Below are 20,581 nucleotides of genomic sequence, written 5' to 3'. Positions count from 1 at the left end.
CTTTAATCAACAATCGTTCTTTGTTCAGTTTTCTCAGAATCCTTGTCGGACACATTTGCTTCATTATTTTATCCGAATATTGAGTATATCCCCGAGGTCAGTCTGAAAGATGTAATGGATTCAACCTCATTACCCGACGAGCTTTCTGGAGCTGAGTTCAATGAGCAGTCCATGCAGAGCATCCAGAAGCTTGTCACTGTAGTGATTTTAGAGAAAATTAAAGAACTAACTTGCATGTCAGAGCTCAAGCCGAGAGCTATGAAACACCTTCTCAGAGTTGGAGTCAGCTATTTAGTTATTATATTGTATATTTCAATTCAAACTCTAGAACTGAGGTCCCTCCAAAGCTCTTGGATTGTGCTCTGACAGGAAAGTTCATATGACAGCAACAAGCCAAGTAAGCCTAGTCATCACAACAAGCCTAATAAGCTTGGAGATTCCAAAGGACCTTATAGAGTACAGTAGCTCTGGACATCATTATATTAGATCATGCCTTCAACAGGATATCTAACGAAGTAAAGATCCGGTCAATGGTTGATCTATCTGATTCCATCCTTTCTGATCCCATAATAAAATAATCTTCTTTTTGGTCTAATCACCTCTGAGGTCATGCCAGCCATTTCTGGCCTACTAGACTCAATTATGCAACGCATTTGGGTGGTCAGTCCTCACATTGGATGTTTCAGGATGTTTCAGAGAGGATTTGAACACCAGGCCTGCCGCGTGAAGCCCATCAGTCCACCCCATATTAAAGTAGCATCTCTCTTGCTCAGCTGATAGTTTTCAGTGTTGAGAGATGCAGTGATCGGTTGTCCTAGACGAACTAAAAAACTCCAGATCAAACATTATCCCACAATCAATCACAGTTAAAACTGGAACCATCATACGATTTCCAGATTCCGTATTCTCTATCTTGACTTCCTGCCGCCCCTTAAATATTGCTCTCATTAAGAAACATGCCGCGAAAAGAACTCCCCTGGGAAACTAGCCCGGAAAACTAATGATAATAGTTCACTTCGGGTGCGGACATACTGAACACTCATCAATTTCGATGATTTCCCTATCCAAGCTGTCGATAGCCGCAACCCCGGCTAGCTCCCTTGTTCCGTCCGTAACAAACAAACAAAATCGTTAACGCTTCTCCCTCGCGCCGCCGCTTTTTTCAAAAACCACCGGGGAAAACTTCCTCGCACAGGAAACGGACGGAAAAATAGAAACAACGAGTCAGAAAACAGAAACCGAAAAACAAAATACAAGTTACCAGGAGAAGAGGAAAGAATCTCCAAATGTTTTCCACCACCAACAGCTGGCTTTCTAATTATCATCATCATTATCGTCTTCTCGGTGTGCCGCCGTCCAAAGTGTCATAACGAACGATCGAGTGACAACCTTCGCGCGCGAGTCCATTTCGGGACTCGGGAGAACTCATTAGAAACACTTCCAATAATGCCGCCGATGCCGTTGCTGCATAACGCTCCTCGGGGACGCGCGATGTTCGTGCGGGAGTGCCGCCATTCTTGAAGTCATTTAAATTTTTGATGACTCAAGAAACCTCGCCGACGCGATATCGATGGCTGGGTGGAAATGAAATACCCCTACCCGATGTTGTTTTCGAATAAAAAAAATGGCGTGGAAATCTACCACGTTGGAAGATACTTTTTCCACAAACAAATTGTTGTTTTGATTGAAACCAAGTGGGAATTCACCGCGAGAGGACGTTCGAAAGCGAACAATAATTGTGAGGATGGTTTAAGTTACTGCTGCGACGAGCCGATTCACAAGCCCTGGGACTGTTAAATGATCTCTTCCCTTAAGCAGCAGTAATGATAATCTGGGGGCTCGACTTTAAATAACGCCATCTCGGGGTAGTAAACAGCCTGCCAAATAATGTGCCATTTGCGAGATAAATGCTTTCCACGTATGGGACGCGCGTATAATGAAGCGTATTTACACAACGAAACAGTTCCATCCGCATGTCTGGCCCTCGGTCGCTTTCAAGCAAAGACCAAGCAAAAAAAAAAAATTGGTTATTTGTTTAAGGATTCACCGACCCAAACCCTCGACCCAAATTAAATCACATTCCACTTAAGGCGCTCACGTACGCGCACGGTAAGATTTCTTGCTCAAAAACGACGACAGCTGTCCGGCATGTTTTTACCTCGCGCGTAAAACCTTTCTCGACAAGAAAATTAGACCCCTGGAGCAGTCGGCGCAAACTGCATTCAAAGAAACACACAAGGTAATTGATTAAGCACCACCAACAATCAGCAGCAGCAGCAGCAGCAGCAGCGGAAGAAAAATTGGTCCAAGAGCCCAAAAAGGATACACCATCCGGACGTCGGACGATGGTCTACCTGCGCGGTGCACAAAACAAACATGCCGAAAAAACACACATACACATCCGTCTACCGGCGGCCCGGCTATTGCCCACGAATCCGAATGACAGCGACGCAACGCAAAACCCCAAAATTAATGGTTCAGCGAGCCAACTGACACTTTTCCTTGCATTTCAGGCGCATCTTTAAAATCGTCCGTCTACGTTCGCTTCGGGAGGTCGGACAAGGACAACCTTGGATGGCCACAGGATGTTGCGTCGGCGCCAGTCCTCGGCTAACAGAATGCGGGCCCCGAAAGGTTTGTTTTGCCCTGAGTCCTTTGCGAGAGACCGAAAATTATTATAATTCCAAAATCATGATTAACATTTAGATTAGTTAGCTTGTTTTGCTAGAGCGGCACCGGCCCACCGTTTTCCATCGGGCCTCTCGTTTTAAACGGCATGTTCTGATGGGTCGCCGTCGCTGAAGGGCCGGAATGTGGCGATCGTAGTCCTTCGAAGCGGATCGTTAGCTGCCTCGTTGGGCTGGAAGGCTTTTCATTAGACGATCTGCATCTTGCTCTTTGTCTTTGCTCGCTTTTCTCACCTGGTTTCTGGTGGGGCAGAGAAAGGAAAAAGCAACCCCGGTCAATGGTACAAATTAACATTAGCCCAGCGTCGGCTCTCGTTCGTAAAGCAAACAGCGGAAACCGTTCGCTCGTAAATCACTATTAATCATCCTAGATCGTTAAGCCAAGCCTGCTTCAAAACGTGTGGAACCGTTTCGCTGTGTCAGGTTGAGCTTAGTCGGTTTAGATTAGATTGATTCGGAGCCGGAGAGATTCTTGTGCTTGCGCAACAGAGCAAGGGCGAAAAGAGATGTTTAAATAAGTCGTTAAATCTACCAAGCGGATTATCTTTTAATCTGTATTTAATATGAATATTCTCACACATTTGAAGCGGGGTTTTTGCCCCCTTTCTTAGCTTCCTGTTAAAAGTCAATTACAAAATCAGGGACTTCATTTGTGAAGCAACAAAATGGCAGCCAAAAAGTGCAACACTCATTTCCGCCCACGAAATTATTGCGCGGCAACCGATAACAATCAACACAACAATAATAATCATAAATTGTGTGGACTTTCAGCTTGTTTTTTTGGTTTTGTTTGCTTGACCAAACTGCAACTGCAAGATATCGCCGCTGCCAAACTTGATGGCGAACAAAATGGCCACCACAAATTGCAAACGGAAGAAGAGTTTCTGCTGATATCTGCTTGCCTGGGTGCAACTATTCCCGTGGGTTTTTTTTTTCTCCCCCTGCCCGTAATGTTAAATCAATGCTCAATGGTGGACATGTTTGCCAACGAAATGGGAGAAAGAAAAAATCGGGTTGGTCTAAATTACAGTGCAGCAATTGTTGCTGGTCGGTCCGGACCAAACCATACCGGCGTGATTCCGGAATTGGAAAAAGATGCTTCCATATTGTTTTTCTTTTTCTTTTTCTTTGCTGTTGTTTGGTTTCTTCTGGCGGTGCAATTCGTTTGGCGCACGGCCAAGAAAACTTTGTTGTGCAGGAAATGTTCTGGGAAGTGATACTAGGTTTTGCAGTGGCGCAGGGCGCCCGGACGATGATGACGTTCAGCATCTGCAAGGCAAGTGATTTCGTTTTATTAAATTGAACTTAGTTTTGAAAAATTATGAGTCATTTTTGGGGAGAGTAAGAAAATGTATGGTTGGACATCAAGTAGAAGTGGTTCACTGTGTTGTGCCAAGAACAGTGACATGTGGGTGCTAGTGAGCTAGCATGACAGAACAAGGAGATCCGATAAGAGTGCACTGCAGGGAGTGTAATAGAACTGAAGGAAAGATCTGACCACTTTATGGTACGTTGAGTAACCACGCATTTCTACAGCAGATAAACTCCACATTATCCTGAAGTCTCGTTCACATGGCTTAAAAAAATGGCGATTTATTCTTAGGAGGTCTAATCTCATGTCCCAATCGAAATGCAGGGATATGCATAGCAGGGATAATCCTCTTTCCTTAATAGTCTGGAATAGCCTAAGGAATTTTATTAATTGATAAGATGAACTTCAACTCTCCAATACACTCTAAAAAGTTCTCTCTTTTACTGATATTTATTATAATATTTTTTATATTTAAAGCATAGCGCCTAAGACAGGTAGTACATGAAGACTGATAAGTTACATACATTACATGTCCTCTAATTCTCTTTTCGGCATCTTCTTCTCCTGCTCCTTTGGCACTACAACCTCGACAGGTTTTGGCCTGCCATTTCTGGCTCCCTGTGCCTTGATTTTAACCACTTCTGGATAAGTTTTGAACTCCAGTCTTTCCGTGGGAAGACCGATGCCGTCTCAGTCCCCAAACCGCCCCAAGGTATTTTAGTAAATGATAAAATATAGTTGAAGTCTCCATTAAACTCTAAAAAATTGTGGGATATAGATATTTGTTTTACTAACATTTATTCTAAGACATTCTGACATCAAGACTGATTGTTTATGCTGGACATACAATGGCTTACTGGCCTTAGTCCTAAGAAATCTTCTATTTATTCTATTCCTCGGGGCTAGATTAGGACTCCATACCAATCTTATCATATTCAGAGCAGGCAAAGTCACAATTTTCACACCGTTCACCATACTGTTCATGTCATTTTAATACCGCATGTACGATGTACGACATTATAACTCCATAGCCCAGCCTAAACCTGTTCTAATAATTTGCCACGATTCAACAAATCCTTTCACCCGTTGATTTACGATGCGCCCATCGTATGGCGAGCATTCCTTTTAATTAACGCTTCAAATAGCTATTCCAGCTTGATTATCCAGCACCAACCAGCCAGCCCCGTTCCGGCCTCTGGTTCAATTGTTTCATTGCTCATTCCCTCTATTCGATTAACCGGCGATTATAATTAATCCTCTTCGATGTCTAGATTTTCACATAAACATTTACAGTAACATTTGCACCATACTTTCTGATCTTCACACACACACACGCACAAAGGGTGAGCTTTATTTGTGCCGCTCCTTTTTGACATAGAATTATCGCATCATAATCCAATTACATTAACCCGCTCCAATTATATATTTCAAACCTGGTGGTGTCCATTGCCTCGATCGACGACCGATCGACACAGAGAGGAGAGAACGAAAAGCGCATTATTTGCGTTTGCGGTGCCGGTTCTGGTGGCCGATGGATGAATTAAATATAAATTAATTACGACACAAAATTGAAAATGTAAATGCAATTACATCACAGCGAAAATATGCGTGTTGCGGCTGTTTGTTATTTGCATTGCATTTGTGCGGCTGTTTTTTTTTTCCCGGACGCTTTTGTTCTGTGTTGGGACTTTTTCCTCTCTCTCTCTCTCGTCCTTTATTCTTTTTCGCTCAGCACATCCCAAATAAAAACCCTGATCAGGATGACCTGCGACAGGTTAACAAGCATGTGTGACATTCCACATGCCCGGTGAACGGCCGATAAAACATCAGCCGCTCAATATGGTGCCGGAACCGAATTAACGATCGGCAAAATTGGTTATTGGTCATAAGGCTTTAATTATGGATGGGTAGTAGTAGTAGTAGTAGTAGTAACAGCGACACTGCACCATACGTTCCGACATGGCGCATTACATCACTGCACCAGGCTTACGCAAACCCAATTCCCAAGCAGGATTTTTTTTGCTTCCGACCATACTCCATCCATACGACATTGTTTCCGTTAAATATTGTTTAATCTTCTTCATGTGGCGTGATGGCGAATACGTCCACAGGGTTTTTTTTCATTGTGCTATAATTTTTATAGCAAAACTGTTCACTCGCAAAAGCATAAAACATTAAAGACATAATCTCCCATCGTTTGTGTTTCGACGCGATTTTTTTCGTGTGCCAATAAATTGGAAATCGATTGTACACATTTTAATCGAACGATCACCGCTTATTACTCATTTCCTTTTGGGCGTATTTTAAAAAAAAGCCGGCACTTCATTTTTGTCTCAAACTCGCACGGGTTTCCGCTTAAACTAATTAAACCCACAATATGGATGCGGGATGAGTTCAAAATGTGATTATCAAGCCAAAGGGGGGTTTTCCCACGTACCATTTTCACGTATGGGCCTGTAACGTATGCCCGTAAGTGGTGCGCACCGACCGACCCATGACACACCCAAATCGTTTTTGGGAATGAAAAACAGAGGGATTTTATTTCCCGTTCGACCAGTGGAAAGTTTGCCAGTGCAATGGAAAATATGCTATAAATTACACCATGAGCAAATCGTGCTTGGCACGCGCCCAAACACTTCACCCGTACACCCGTATTCACATAAAGGCAAACAAATAAACAAGCAGCAAAACAAAATCTACAATCGGAATAGGTACTCTCGAAATGGGCTGAAGCTTATTCATAGCAAGAAGGCGGCTTCTCCTCGAACCCTCGCATGAATTTGAATTAGTCACAGAGTATAAATTTTAATTTCGAACTATTTTGCTGGCAGCTTTACAAAACCCGCAAAATTTGGGTTGGATTTTGTGGGAATTTTATTTAAAATGCATGTCCCTTAACAGTGGTATAATTTTGATGCATTTTTATAGCAAAATAACTTTCACCAAGTGCTTGTTAAGTTGGGGGCACTTGGAAGAGTGATTGAAACTGTTTCTAACAGTTTTTTTTTTTTCGTTTCATTCATCTCTATGGACAGACAGTTGCGACTTCATCGTAACATTGCTTAAAAATTCGCACACTGACGCCGTGCGAGGGTGTACACGGGACCATCCTTAAAATTATGTCATACACTCTGAATCCGACATGCACGACACGTGACTGGGTGTTAAAAAGGACACAAAGCTCGGATTCGTGTCGCACCACCGCACCCTTGCCCACCCGGCCTAGGTGGAGCGATGTTTTCACATGAATAATTAATGGTTCATTCACGCATCCGAGTGTGAAATTCCATCCCACTGTCAACCCCAGCCCCAACAGCAGGTTTACAGCACACACACACACACCGGCCCGACAACACGGGAGACAAGAAAAAGGAAAAACACCAACCCGTGGACTGCAAATGACAGAATTCGGTGCGATAGATTCGTCATCGCGCCCAAAGTATATCCTTCGGGGCCCGTGTACGGCCCGTGCAAAGGAAATGACCAACGACAACGCCGACGACGACGACGCTGACGAGGACTACAATTTGCGAGTGCACAATAAGAAGTGCTGCGTGGAGGGGGGGAGGGTGGGCGTCGAAGCAAATTGAAACCAGTATGGCCCCGAAACGGCCACTCTGATGACACTATTCACACTGTCCAGCGAAGTGGTGATGTTGTAGCCGGTGCCGCTGTAAAACATTACTTCGTCCTGGGCGAACCCCGACCGAACGAACAATGCCAGTCATAAGCAGATTTCGACATGAAATGATAAATTGCGATGTCAAGCGGAACGATGGACGACACGGCGCGCGCGCGCTCACGGTACCAACCGCCACCGGACTTGAATGATGGCTGCCAACTGACTCCGGCGACGTGCGAACCGAGATATGGCCACACGCTAGGTGGGCCCGCCTAGGTACAGGCGGGAAAACTTTTGTGTGAATCAAGGGCGAGGGCGAAAACCGGCTGCATGCCAGGGGCAGTGTCCGATGTAGTTTTTAGGTGACAGCGGCAGATGCACTGCTGTGACTTTAATCATCGTATCAGTGAACTCGGTGGTGAATGGTTGTTTTTCCAACGATAATTACTAATATTGTGGATGGGAATTTCGGAACGAATTGTTGGAATTGATGGTGACATATTTTTTGAATTTATGTTAGTTTCAGTTTGAAATTCTTGTTCAATACTTTAAATGGAACATGTATTGAATGAACTGATGTTTAGTGGCATGTAAATTTATAGCAAAATGAAGACAATGAACCAACGAATTAATGTCTTTTTAATAATTTTTCGATAAGCAATGTCTAGTAGCTAGTTGTGATTAGTAAACTGAAAAAGTATAACAGTTTCTCAACTTAAAACATGTTGGCAATTTTCACTTTTTATTTGAAATTTGATATGCTATAATGAAACATTGAATGCTGTTAAATAAATTAATTTATAACAAAGTTAGGATAAACCCATTCACTAACACGAGGCTATAGAAGAGCCTTAAAATGAACTAAAATTGAACAGAAAAAAATCATGGTAATGAATTTTATTTAGTTTATTAAAAAATTATGTATAGTCAGTTGCAATCAGTGACAACAAATCAAATCACTAATAATACTATCCCAACAGTCCTAGTTTATCGAGTAAATATTCACCAGAACTTCCAGAACTGACAAAGTTCACCATTTTTGTTCATCTAAAACGAGCATCCTGACGATTGCCAACAGTTTCAAAACCACAACAAAACGGTCAAAAGGTTGCAAGGAACCAAATTCTTCAACTCAAGCAACTCTAATTAGAATGATGTTTTTCGTTCGAACCATTTTACGATTGTGCACCCCCGAACGAAGAACCATCATCACTGCAAGCTATAAATATTTTCCTTCGGCTTTTATTAGCATGAACGGAGTGAACCACTGACAGCCTTAAAATAATTTCGCATTCGCCAGCCACCACCGTTTCCTAATGAATCGAACCATTCCTATCTATCGAAGTGTGTGTGTGTGTGAGTGTATGCGAATATTTTATTTCACTGAAATCGTTCGAAATTCCTTCGGTGAGTGGAGGAACGGAACTGACCCAACCTCGAGATGCAGCGAGCCGCGCCCGGTGGTCGTTCTTTCCCTCGTTCGCTCGATCGGACGGAAACGGAACGCTTGGTGGCCTGATTTCGTGCCATCAATCTGGCCAGTCCGCGATCTGAACGATTTATGATTATGTGCCTATAATTTTATTATTTATAATGTTTGTGCATTTTGCCATTCTGCCAATGTTTCCGTGCCCAGTGCACAGCACACACCTGAAACATGGTGGGGTCGAACGTTACATTTATCGATGGTATGATGGTGCGTTGGTGAGTGAGTGATGAAATGTGGGTGCTTTTACGAACAGAATGCAAATATTTGTGGATCGAGCCGGGCCGGTGCTCGACAACCGAGGAGGAGTTTAATTTTGTAAAGGCCAGTTTTTTGCTGTAGCGGTAGCAAACATATTTCCATCCTATATTTAAGACTTGCTATTAAAACTGGAATTCATCCTGACGGTGTATCGGATCGCTGAGTGGTGGCATAAAATAGATTGATTGGCAGAAGGGTTTCGCTTCTTTGTTGCCAGGAAGGTTGTATTTAATTTCATAATAACCTTTTTTATAAGTATTCTGAGCTACTGCTACACATAGTTGCTAAAGGAGGGAACAGTCATAGCATTACAGTCATTAAAGATGATAATAAATGCCATGATACGGCTGGGTAAAGGCTGTCAAAGCAGATTGAATAATTGAACGTTTATAAACGCTCTCTTTGTGGCATTCTCCATTCCAGTCCATTCAAATTTATTGTTGACACTTACATTAAACCTAAGAGTAAAATACTTTAAATAACATTCGAGCAGCTGCTAGAAAGAGATGAGATCGTAAGTGACCGCTCGCATCTGACAGACACTGACAGCATTTTTTGACAGCAAGTGAATATTTTGATTCTCTTGGTCTTCACGAATGAATTAGTAAGAGCTGTCCTATTTTGAACCAATTTAGTATTATACTTTTCTTATCGTAAAGCAACAGTCAAATTAAATTCTATACAGAATAATCCATCATTTGCCAACTAGCTCACAATATTCTCGGCTCATTCCACAACAATATTTTAATCGTTTATTTATACAGGCTTTGGTGTTCGGAAACCTCATTCGTCTCATAACATTCCTCTACATGAATTCCAGCTGCTATCTTCTACAGAAAAGGACCCTACTCTAGAAGCCAATTTATATTTGAAACTGTTACCATATTTGTGGAATCAATCTTTTACTGCCCTTTCTGCCCTAGCAAACAAAAACCGGGAACACTCCAAAGAGCGTCCTCGTAAAATTCATCCCATTCATCAGCCATTATTTTCAGTATTTTATCAAACCATACACCCTGCGAAAGTAAAAGCATCACTAGCATCACCACCCTCTGTGTTCGCATTGTGGTTCGTCTGTCACATTCAATTAGTAGATTGTTTTTGTCAGTTTTCCACGTTACGCCATCGCCCAGGCAAGGCAGTCGCCCTTCTTTGCTCACAGACTCCATTCCTCCCTGTTTTTATACTTTCAATTGATTTATTTTACGATCGCAATCCTTGTGACAGTTTTCACTTACTTTCCCGAAGATGACGGAATGCAGCGTGCCGGGTAGGGAAAAACCGCCTCCCAGCCAGCGATTGGTTTCCATCGATCTCTGTGTTTTTTTCTGGGGGGGGGGAAAACACGTCGCCAAAACCAGTGACACGAAAAACTGAACCTCACGAGCGCAGGAGAGACACTTCCGTGCTTATCAGTACCGGCGCGCCAATTTCGAGGAGTGCCTCACGCTTTCCATACGGAAAATGGGTGTTCATTCGGTCGTGCACACACTCACACGTGGCGCCACCTACGACGGTTGGCTCATCGTCGAATGATAAATTATCCCTCTTGCAGCCAGCGAGACAGTGCTCGGGCTCCATCAAACCAATACTCCTCCACCGGAAATGGCGTGTGTCTTCACAAACGCAATGGGAAATGGCTTCTCGGGCTCGTCTACGGTCGCCACCGGGTTGATGGGTTGAATTTTTCCCCGCCACTCGAGTTTTTCTTTTCACCAGCAGCGAGAGATGGCAGACGTACGGGAGTGATGTGCAAAAGAAACAAGCACAGCAGAGCGGTTTTGTGCGGCACGACACAATAGTGGAAGCACTTGGCCAACAACCATTGAAAGTTGAATGTTTGAAAAGAGAATCGGAACGCGGCTGAAGCACGCACGGGACCGCCGTGGTAGGAAATTCGAACAACTTTATCGCCGGAGTATAGAAAATGAATCAGCAACAACACTTTGAACACTTCCACAGTCTCACCGTGGCAAGCGGCTGAACTTTTTCTCATCCGTCTTCGTTTTGCTTCGTTTTTTTTCCGACGACACACGAGCCGGAAAAAGCGAAGGAAAAGCCTTCTGTGTAACGCGGGACAAAAAAGGCGGGTGCCACTGAGCAAGGATAATCCTGCGACATCCCTGTAGGCATCTTGTCTCGCTTCCTTCCTCGAACATCCTTTCGACCGGTGGCAAAAGGGATCCGTCCACCGACCGACCGACCGACCGACCGAGATAAGACCGAAACTTCCTGGCCTCAAACTGTAACTATCTTTCAGATTTTTTTTGTCGCTTTTCTTGCCATTTGTTCTCCTCAACTTCATCGGTCACCAAGACGACCATCAGTGCAGGGGTTTTTTTTTCCCACCTCCGGTCAGACAATAACAATGAACCATAAGGACACGAGTTCCGAACTCCGGACGCGCACGGCGTGTGGTTCAGAAGCAACATAATCATTCGGGATAAATATTAATCATCGAGATATTGCCACTCGAGCGGATGCGATAAGAAGCGTAAAAGGAAGGGTGGTGAGAAAAAAGAAAAAAGCATAGAATGTCTATGTCCCATGATTCCGAAATGCCATTAGTAGTAATAAGTAAACCCATCTCGAGCTAATTAAAGCGATGGAGATTCATTAGATCAGTTTTATAGCAAAATTAAATTCATCTGTTGGGGTAAACAGGTTCATTTTGAAAACGAAGAACTTCAACTACATTCCATTTCCTCTTTCCGGAACTCTTAGCTGATAAGGGACTAACGTTTTTTTTTTGTGGCGTTGTCCTTTGTAGCGTTAGCGAAATGTCGCGTGAAACATGAGCCGCTGCCTTTAACCCTTAAATCCGAATCGGACCGGATGTGTATCGGCCTTGGTGCCATCTTGACAGGATCTTGACGAATGAATTTAAATCATATTAATGAAGAAAACGTGCACGATATACAGAATTTCGAGCTCGAATTCATAACCTATCTCCAAAAAATCGCGCTCTGAGTCCTGAGCAATTCGCGCGTTAGCAAGAACTTAGCGATCCAAGCGCCTTCAACCATTTATCCGGGGCTCCTTTGCTCTCTCGCCCCCCAAAAAGGATAACTTCCGGTGATTTTCGAGGAAAGGGTTTCGCTCGGCTAGAAGCATTGCTACGCGCACAACCATCACGTCACGTGGATGTGTGCATCGGACGCAGCGAGGCAGTCGCCAAGCCAAACAACGCGCCCAACCCGGACCGGACCGGAGGATGGAATTTTCAATTACAAAACGGATATGGAACAAACAGATATTCCCGGACAAATGGTAAACGTCTGCACCGCACCGGACAGATGGAGAAAGTTTTTTGATTTGGCAAACTCGTTGCACACCCTTGGTTTGTTTGGCGGTGGCTGGGCTGTGTCGGGGAACAGCCACGGACGGCATCGGGACGGATGAACTAACTTATCGTTTCGTGATGAAGCATCCTGCACAGGCAGTCAGCCAACCGAAACCGAAGCTCTCGTTCTCTCCGTGTGTGCACTTTGGTTCTTCTGTTGGTCACAACTCGAGCTGCTGCTGCAATCCCCATTGTTGATCGAGCACAGCCAGCTTGACTGTGTGTCCTGTGGGTGCGTATTTGGGCGTGTGTTTGTGTTTGTGCCTGGCGCAGCATCACATCCTGGCACTTGTGAGCGGTTTTATCGAACTAAAATCTAGTTCTGCTCGTGGTGCAAATCCTCGGCGGTGGCCCCTGTTTGGTTCATAAAGTGGTTAAAATGATAACTGAATCGGCGGGCGAGCTTGTGACACGGAATGGATGCTGATACGGGAGCGGTCCGTGGTCTGATTACGTCCACAAATCGTATTTGAAAAGTTACGCCATCTTACGCAGCTGACGCGTGGTGATGGAACAAGCTGCTATTAATTATTACGTCTGAAGGAGTTATATTGTACGAACATTTGTTCTGTTTGTTAAAGTCACCAGTTTTTAAAAATTCTACTTCAATGGAAAAATTGTGGCTTCAAGACCTGAAGAGATCTTGGCCTAGCCATTTCTGGCTTCCTAGACTCGATAATAATCGTAGCTCAATATTCTGGCCTTATATGTCGAATAACTGGACTGATTATGCAGCTTCGGCTTCTTTGAAGCAAGGAAGTCAGAAATGACCGCTCAAGGACTCTCTCTCAAGAAGAAGAACTAATGTCAGTAAGTGATCCAGTAAAAATAAAAAAGATTCTTTTTGTAGAATAACGCGTTCTTACTCAAAGATTACTCCGATATATCCTAGGACATGAAGTTGCTCAAAGACTCCAGACGCTTTGCTAATATAAACCACCTCGATAGCTGACTTAGAGTCTTCTTATCACAAAACACGTCCTTCTTTCGCATACGTTATTTGTGTTTTTGAATATATTGTAGGCATCATACCGCCAACAAATATCATACCATACGTTGCTCTCAGTTACATCTTAACCAATAAGACAAAAATTGATCACATTACAGCCAAACGATCTGACTACATAATATTTGTGCACAAAAAAAAAGCCCCACCATCAGGACTTCCCGCCAACGACTTCCCGCTGCTTCGGTAAGCACAATATCGGAAAAATTTAAATAAATATTTCACCTAAGCACATGAACCGGTTCCTACCGATTTGCTCACATGCTCCACAAATGGTGTATCTATTGCAACATATATTCACACACAAACGATCTGCAAATTCCGCAGGAAGCAACCGGGAGTAGAGAGAACAGAAAAGGAATATGCCAAAGAAAAGGGATGAAAAATTTGTCTGTTCCGGGACTTTGCCGTTTTATCGTCGTCATGTAATCGGTTTCCCGATATCATTTTACACAACACACACACATAAAAGAAAGCTTCTCTCTCCCTCTCCGGGTTCGCATCCGGGAAAAATGTCAGAGAAATCCTTTCCCCGTAGCATGTTTGCACGGACGCTGAAGTGACACGAGCGTTTGTTCGTTGAACGGTTCCCCACCGGAGTGCGGATGTCACAACGTCAAACACGACAGCCAACAGCAGGGAGTCCTTGCGTCCTTCCGAGCAATCGATTGCGACTAAACAGGACGGGCGCCCAGCAGCCATCACGACGAGGAAACCGGCCGCATTGTTCCGCCTGTTTCGCAGTCTTCGCAGAAGCTGGGATGATGACTAGAAAGCATCACGATTTGACACAAGCATCGCATTTGATTTGAAAGAAGGGTGCCCCTTTTTATGCTCTGTGTGTGTGTGTGTATTTGCACAATCGAACAACATAATTTCGACATATTACACACCCTTGGAAAATGGTCCCGGTTGATGGTGGGACAAGATACGCAATTTTGACTCGCTCGCATTAGAGAAAATTAAAGAAAGAATGAAAAAACCCGGCCTGTCACATGAATCATCCACCAACAAATGACATGCCAACTGGTTATGCGTTCTTCCTTAGTAATCGGGTTGGTGTGGGTACTGTGGGTGAATATGGAAACTACACTCGCTACGGAGGGTGTCGTGGATGAATGAAATTACCGAAAGAAAGTGTCTGCCGGGATAACGCAACTGTCTGGCCCGGGGTGGACGGTTTATTGTGATCGGCGTTATGATAAATTATGTTATTGAAGTAAATTAAAATAAATCTATTTGAGTAGATAATTTTGAACGCTATTCTCGATTGTGTACACTCATCAGCTTGCTGAATTTAAATTGAACCTAACCGAAACTAACTCATTTAATTATGTACAATTGGTGCAACTTTGGCATAATAAATGCATTACTCAATCTTTGCGCATACATTTTGCATAACAAGGGTGAAAGTAATGTATATCACACATTATTACTATTCACAACCGTATGTGTCATTTACCTAATGGAGATATCCAATACAACGCTAGCAGGGCAGCAGAGAAAAAAAAAGTTCCATTCGTCCCCCATATCGAATGGCCCCTACGATTTTCCGGTCCCTCAAACATCCCTTTTTTGCCTGTCCTGCAGGCAGGCACTATATATACTTTTCTTCCCCGGAAACCTAAGGACCCACCGACCGACCAATGTTTGCTGTACGCCAATCGAACAAAGTGCTCCATTTATGCATACAAACAGCAGCAAAAGAGCAACGCACCTTATTTACATATCACAAGAAGACAATTTTGATTTATCGTTCTGGAATTGCTTCATTCGGAACGGTTATCGGTTTCCGTATCCAAGACGGTAGGCCCCGTTTTTTTTTCCCCTGCACGACCTGTGAGCCGCATAGAGTTGTGGTAAGATGATTGAATGTCACCCTCGTTGTTTTGATTTGTTAGCTAAGGAAAGGTACCGGTTCGGATGGGTCGCTCTGCTGGTATTAAATCAATGGGACCTGCCGTATACGTTACGGGCGAAGAAAGCTGTTAGTTTGTGTTAGCCTTTGGTAAGAGTTGAGGTAATTATAGGAACAGTTTGTCTTGTGGCACACGGGTCGAGCTTGCCACACTGCTCACAGAAATAAGTAGCTAATATTTGGCTATTTTTAAGAGACGAAAAGGAAATCCTTCTTTTCGAATGATGTCCTGAACAAATTTGCATCAGTTATGAATGAAGTAATGATAAATAGCTCCAGTGAGTTATGCTTCGTTAGATTCATCAATCATCGCATGAGAAAACTAGTTAGACAAACGAAATGTGACGCAAAACAAGGCATCTCACACATAAAACCCCTAAGATGCCTCATACTCGTCGACCTTAGCAGAGTCCTATTAGACTTTGCTAGCATTAGATTATTCCTGGTGACTAACACCTCACATAATTATGCCTGAACAGCTCTTTGTTGTGGAATCACTGGCTAGGACTCTTATTGAACTCGAGGTGCATTCCGTCTATTCCGTCAGCGAAATTTTCTCAATAGAAGATGTTTGAAATACTGCACTCTTGTGCATCTTTGAGATCGTCGTTGAAGTCGATTACTTGATTCTCTGTTTATGATTCCAGGTCAGTCATGATCTGAGCATCCTTTTTATTCACTTGTGTCGTTCTCATGCTCGATCTCATTCTTGAAGCCTTGGTATCAGAGTTTAAGGACAAAGGGACTGAGCGGTCTCGTACTCGAAACGGATGCTCAGTGCAACTTCAACTTCCATTCCGCTAAGGGGCCTCCAGGGTTCTAAATATGCCACTGTTTGGTATACTTTAATAGGATAGCTGCAGACATCATTGCGATGCTATCAAAATCCAACTCGAAGTGCCTCTGGTAACATCAGCCAACATTGGACCTCCCAAAGCCTCTATAAATAAACGAAAAAAAAAGCCAACATTGGAATAAAACTCGAGTCTAGTATTAACTGTATTGAGTTCAATGAACAGATATATATCGACTAATCGGTGCAAAAGATGTGCAATATACTGAAGATTTAATCTGGACTAGATTTTCCTCCAACAAAACCATCTTGATAGTTACTCAGGAATGTTTAGCTGGAAGGGATTTCTCATGCTATGAAGATTCCAATCAGTCAATCAAACCAAACGCAGCCATTACATATGAGGGCTCAGATGAACTAGCTCAGGAGCTTTTAAGCTCAACACTTGGTAAAATCTCCATTAAAACAACTCTGTCGAGGATACGTCAAATACCATCCTTCTTGCAGCCAGATTTCACTGCTTATTTGCACTCAAACAGCCATTTAATTACCGCTCATTCTAAACACGAGCCTACCTCGGCCCATTCCTGCGCGTCTGGGCAAATGCAATCTCGCCACCGACACGCTCACCACTCGTACCGGCCCCAACCCTGGTTTAATGACGATTTAAATCCCGACCCTCAAACCATCAACCAACCATTTCTGCTTAATCGTGCGTACGTGCTTAAGCATTAATAATAAAAATCAAATTAATTACAATTAAAGCATTAACACCTACGCTTGCTTGCTGGCCCGGGGTTGGGCTGAGGAACGTTTGGTCCAGAAATTCCCTTATCCCTCTCCCAAAAGCCCCAGACGGCCGTCCGTCTCGAACGGTCCACGAATGGGGTTTTCCGCGAAACAAAAACGGCCAGTTTTATTTGGCCAATGATTCAACGCATTTATGTGCTATGGTACTCTCTTTTCGACTCCCCGACACGGGGAAATCGAAAAGTTACACCACGCCCGGAAAATACGCACCGAGAAATGGGTTTGGAGCAATCCGTTAGCTATTAAGCATGGGTGTGCACAGGGGTTTAATTGCGAAGCGAGAGGGAAACTGTTTCAAAGCGGTTTACACGGCTATGGCTCGAATAAAAACACACTTTCACTATCGATCTGTGGCGGTGTGACTAATATACCAATAAATTACCAACCGCTTGATAAATTGATTTACATTTGTTGTGTTTTCAATCAAATTTTAACTTAAGTTTCTTGCCTGTGTCGTAACAGAATATTCCTAAAGCGAGGCAATTATTACCAGACTGTGCAAACGTGTTTGGTTTTTCTTTCCGGCTACAATTTGTATTTTTTTTTCTTCTGAGTTTTATTCAACTCTAGAGACCATTTTTGACCATCATGTCAGACCAGTAAATTCTGCCATTATAAAAAAAAACTGACAAGAACAAACCAACAGACTGTGACCGCTTGGCTGCTGGGAGATGGCACCCACGGTGGGATGGTTTATAAAAATGCTATAAAAATAATAAAAAAAAACACAACGCCGAAACGAAAATTCGCTTATTATGTTTATGGCAGGCAGCTTCATCTTATCGTCAGCGTTTTGGTCCACCAGCGTTGGTTGTTTTGTGTTGCCTTCGGGCGCAACATTACATTACTTTTTACTACCCAACCGCGCGTCTGTTGGGCCAGCTTATGCCATCCAAGTACCAGTATGTGGCGTTCGGTACTAGGCTTATTTTTGTTTTGTTTGTTTGCTCGTGGGCCTTACCACGCGCGCCCGCAGTGCTTTTGTGTCCTTTTATTGTCTTTCGCGCATGAATCAATAGAGCACGCGGGACACACAATAACGATATAACAGTACCGAGTACGAACATGTGTTGCCGCCAGGTTTTCCATTTGGCGAGTGTTATGGTTTAATAACTTTATGCTAATTGATGATGATCGCTTTAGGAGATGGCGGTGGCTGCGAGATGACGGTGACAGTTTTCCCTGCTCGGAGTCTCGGAGCTGGGATGCTGTCCCCCGCAAGGCAGAAGAGACACACACACACATCCAGAGGCGAGCCAGTTTAAACGATTCACTCATAAACTCGTGTTATGTATTGAGCATGCAATTGGCAATTTGCCTTTTACCCCGCGCCAACAGTCCTTCGCGTTGGAACGTGCAGCAGAAGGAACAATTTCTTCAGTGACTGTTTGAATGCCCTCCAGGCCGTTGAAGGTACTGGAAGGATTCCGATGAGATACACGGCCGGCTCCACCACCACCATCATCTCGAACGTCACGTGCCAGAAGATTGTTACACTTCGCACCGGTGTGTACGATAAAAGCGTTCCACGTCTGAATGGTTTCTACCACCAATTTGTTCTTCATCAAATCATCACCACCGTTGCGCCGTGTGTAACGGCAGATAGCGCTCTGCTCTGTGCTGCAGGTGTTAATAGGCGGGTGAGAAGATTTCAAGCAGTGTGTGTTCAAAAACTCCACCCGACGTTTTGCTGAATAGTTACACAGTTACGCAACAAGTGAATGCATCGGCTCGGGATGATGGTGCGTGGTGGAAATCACCCATAGGACGGATGCATTTATTCCCAATCGATCGTGTTGCTTCCTGGATTGCCTGAAGGGGTTTTATTCATGCTGAATGTGATTGGTTTTGGGGGGTAAGGCAAAGGTAAAGGCGAAGGAAGGGGTTTGTGAGGGGAAATCCTTTTGTAGCAATCACGAATAATGACAGCATGCGCTCGTGCAATAGGCGATGGATTATGTAGAAAAATATTTAAATGCTCTGCTTCAGATATGAAGTATTTCGCATTATGCTAAATGCTGTCGTAAGTACTTAGAAATATGAAAACTAAAATCATTAACGTCAGTAATATAATTCAATGGGCCGTGGGGTGGTTCGGGGGCCGAGGCGACAGTGGCGTCGGTCTTCACACGGCAGGGTCGGGGTCAAATCCCATCCAGACCGCGTCCACGTGCGTAGGGCTGACTACTTCACTAACGGTATAATTAAGTCACAGAAAGCCAAAAATAGCAGGCCCGAGACCTCTCGAGGTTGTAGTTCCAAGGAAGAAGATGATGAATATAATTCAATAGCATGCAGTATTGGAATATATTAAATAAGTCATGTTTATAACAAGGAGTACAGCCTTGAATATCATCAATTCTCAAGAAAACTTTGAGAGCTATAGATTACTGCAAAGCAATAAGAGTAAGTAAAAATAAATTTGACTGAAGCACTAAAATAATGAAGAAAAGCCACTCAATATGCGAAGAAGAAAGAAGATATTGAAGTCCATCTTCAGGAGCACAAACTCCAACCTCGAATCGCAGTCTTCGTTCGCTTTGCGGTCTTGGTCTACAGCAGAAGTCCTCAATAGCGCACACGGTCGCTGAGCGTTTCCCGACACACGCATCAATTCCATACTTATTTGGCCCTATCACGACTCCTCTGTCCTTGTGAAAGGCCTAGAAGGACTTTACAGGCATGGTAGTTCGGTGCCTTTCTCATGGCATGACTAACCCACCGAAGCTTGGCTCTAATTCACTGCACAATGGTACATAGAACTTACAGCTCATATAAGCACCATATGACTTAGCTTATGACTTTTCTATTGTCGTTCAAACTAGACGTCACCAAAAATCCTACTGAGCATCTTCTCAGAGGCATCTATGTCCATTTCACAGAAGGCATACACAGCGTGTGTGCTATTTTTTATTCTTTCGCTATACAACCTACAGAAGTCTTGGCCTGCTGTTGCTATTGGCATCCTTGACTAAGATCATTCGGAACTGAACTGTCAGTCTTTCCTAAAAATCCGGCTGTTCTTAGTACATAATAAAATAAAATATTTATAGCAAAAGTGAGGCACACCATTATGGCACTCATATTTCAATTAAGCGAATGAACTTCTAAACACTAATTAGCGATCACTGGTTTTTGCTTTCCTTCTTACTTTATAGCTAATTCATGAGCTGCTTTCATTCCTCCAAACACGCACTCCCCAACCTCAACTTTCTTATCCTTTTGTACCCTAATTGAATTGGGCTTTAATTCCGCATTTCTTCGAAAAAGAAAAAAAACATAATTTTCCACCAGCCATCAGCTGCCCTTCTCCCACCTGCAATTACTTTCCATTTTGGGATAG

At 43.5% G+C, this 20,581-nt stretch overlaps 1 protein-coding gene across 1 annotated transcript in view; it reads left to right on the top strand.

Annotated features, from left to right (window-relative positions):
* Positions 1 to 2,582: 2,582 nt before the first annotated feature.
* Positions 2,583 to 20,581, top strand: part of LOC118508242 (phospholipase A1 member A-like) — a 63,732-nt gene continuing 45,733 nt past the window's right edge. The window contains exon 1 of the mRNA XM_036047856.1: positions 2,583 to 2,634. The gene's annotated coding sequence lies outside the window, so the exon portion shown is untranslated. The remainder of the gene's footprint in view (positions 2,635 to 20,581) is intronic.

Source organism: Anopheles stephensi, chromosome 2, assembly GCF_013141755.1.
Source record: "Anopheles stephensi strain Indian chromosome 2, UCI_ANSTEP_V1.0, whole genome shotgun sequence".
NCBI lineage: Eukaryota > Metazoa > Arthropoda > Insecta > Diptera > Culicidae > Anopheles > Anopheles stephensi.
This window is presented reverse-complemented; position numbering and strand designations above follow the sequence as displayed.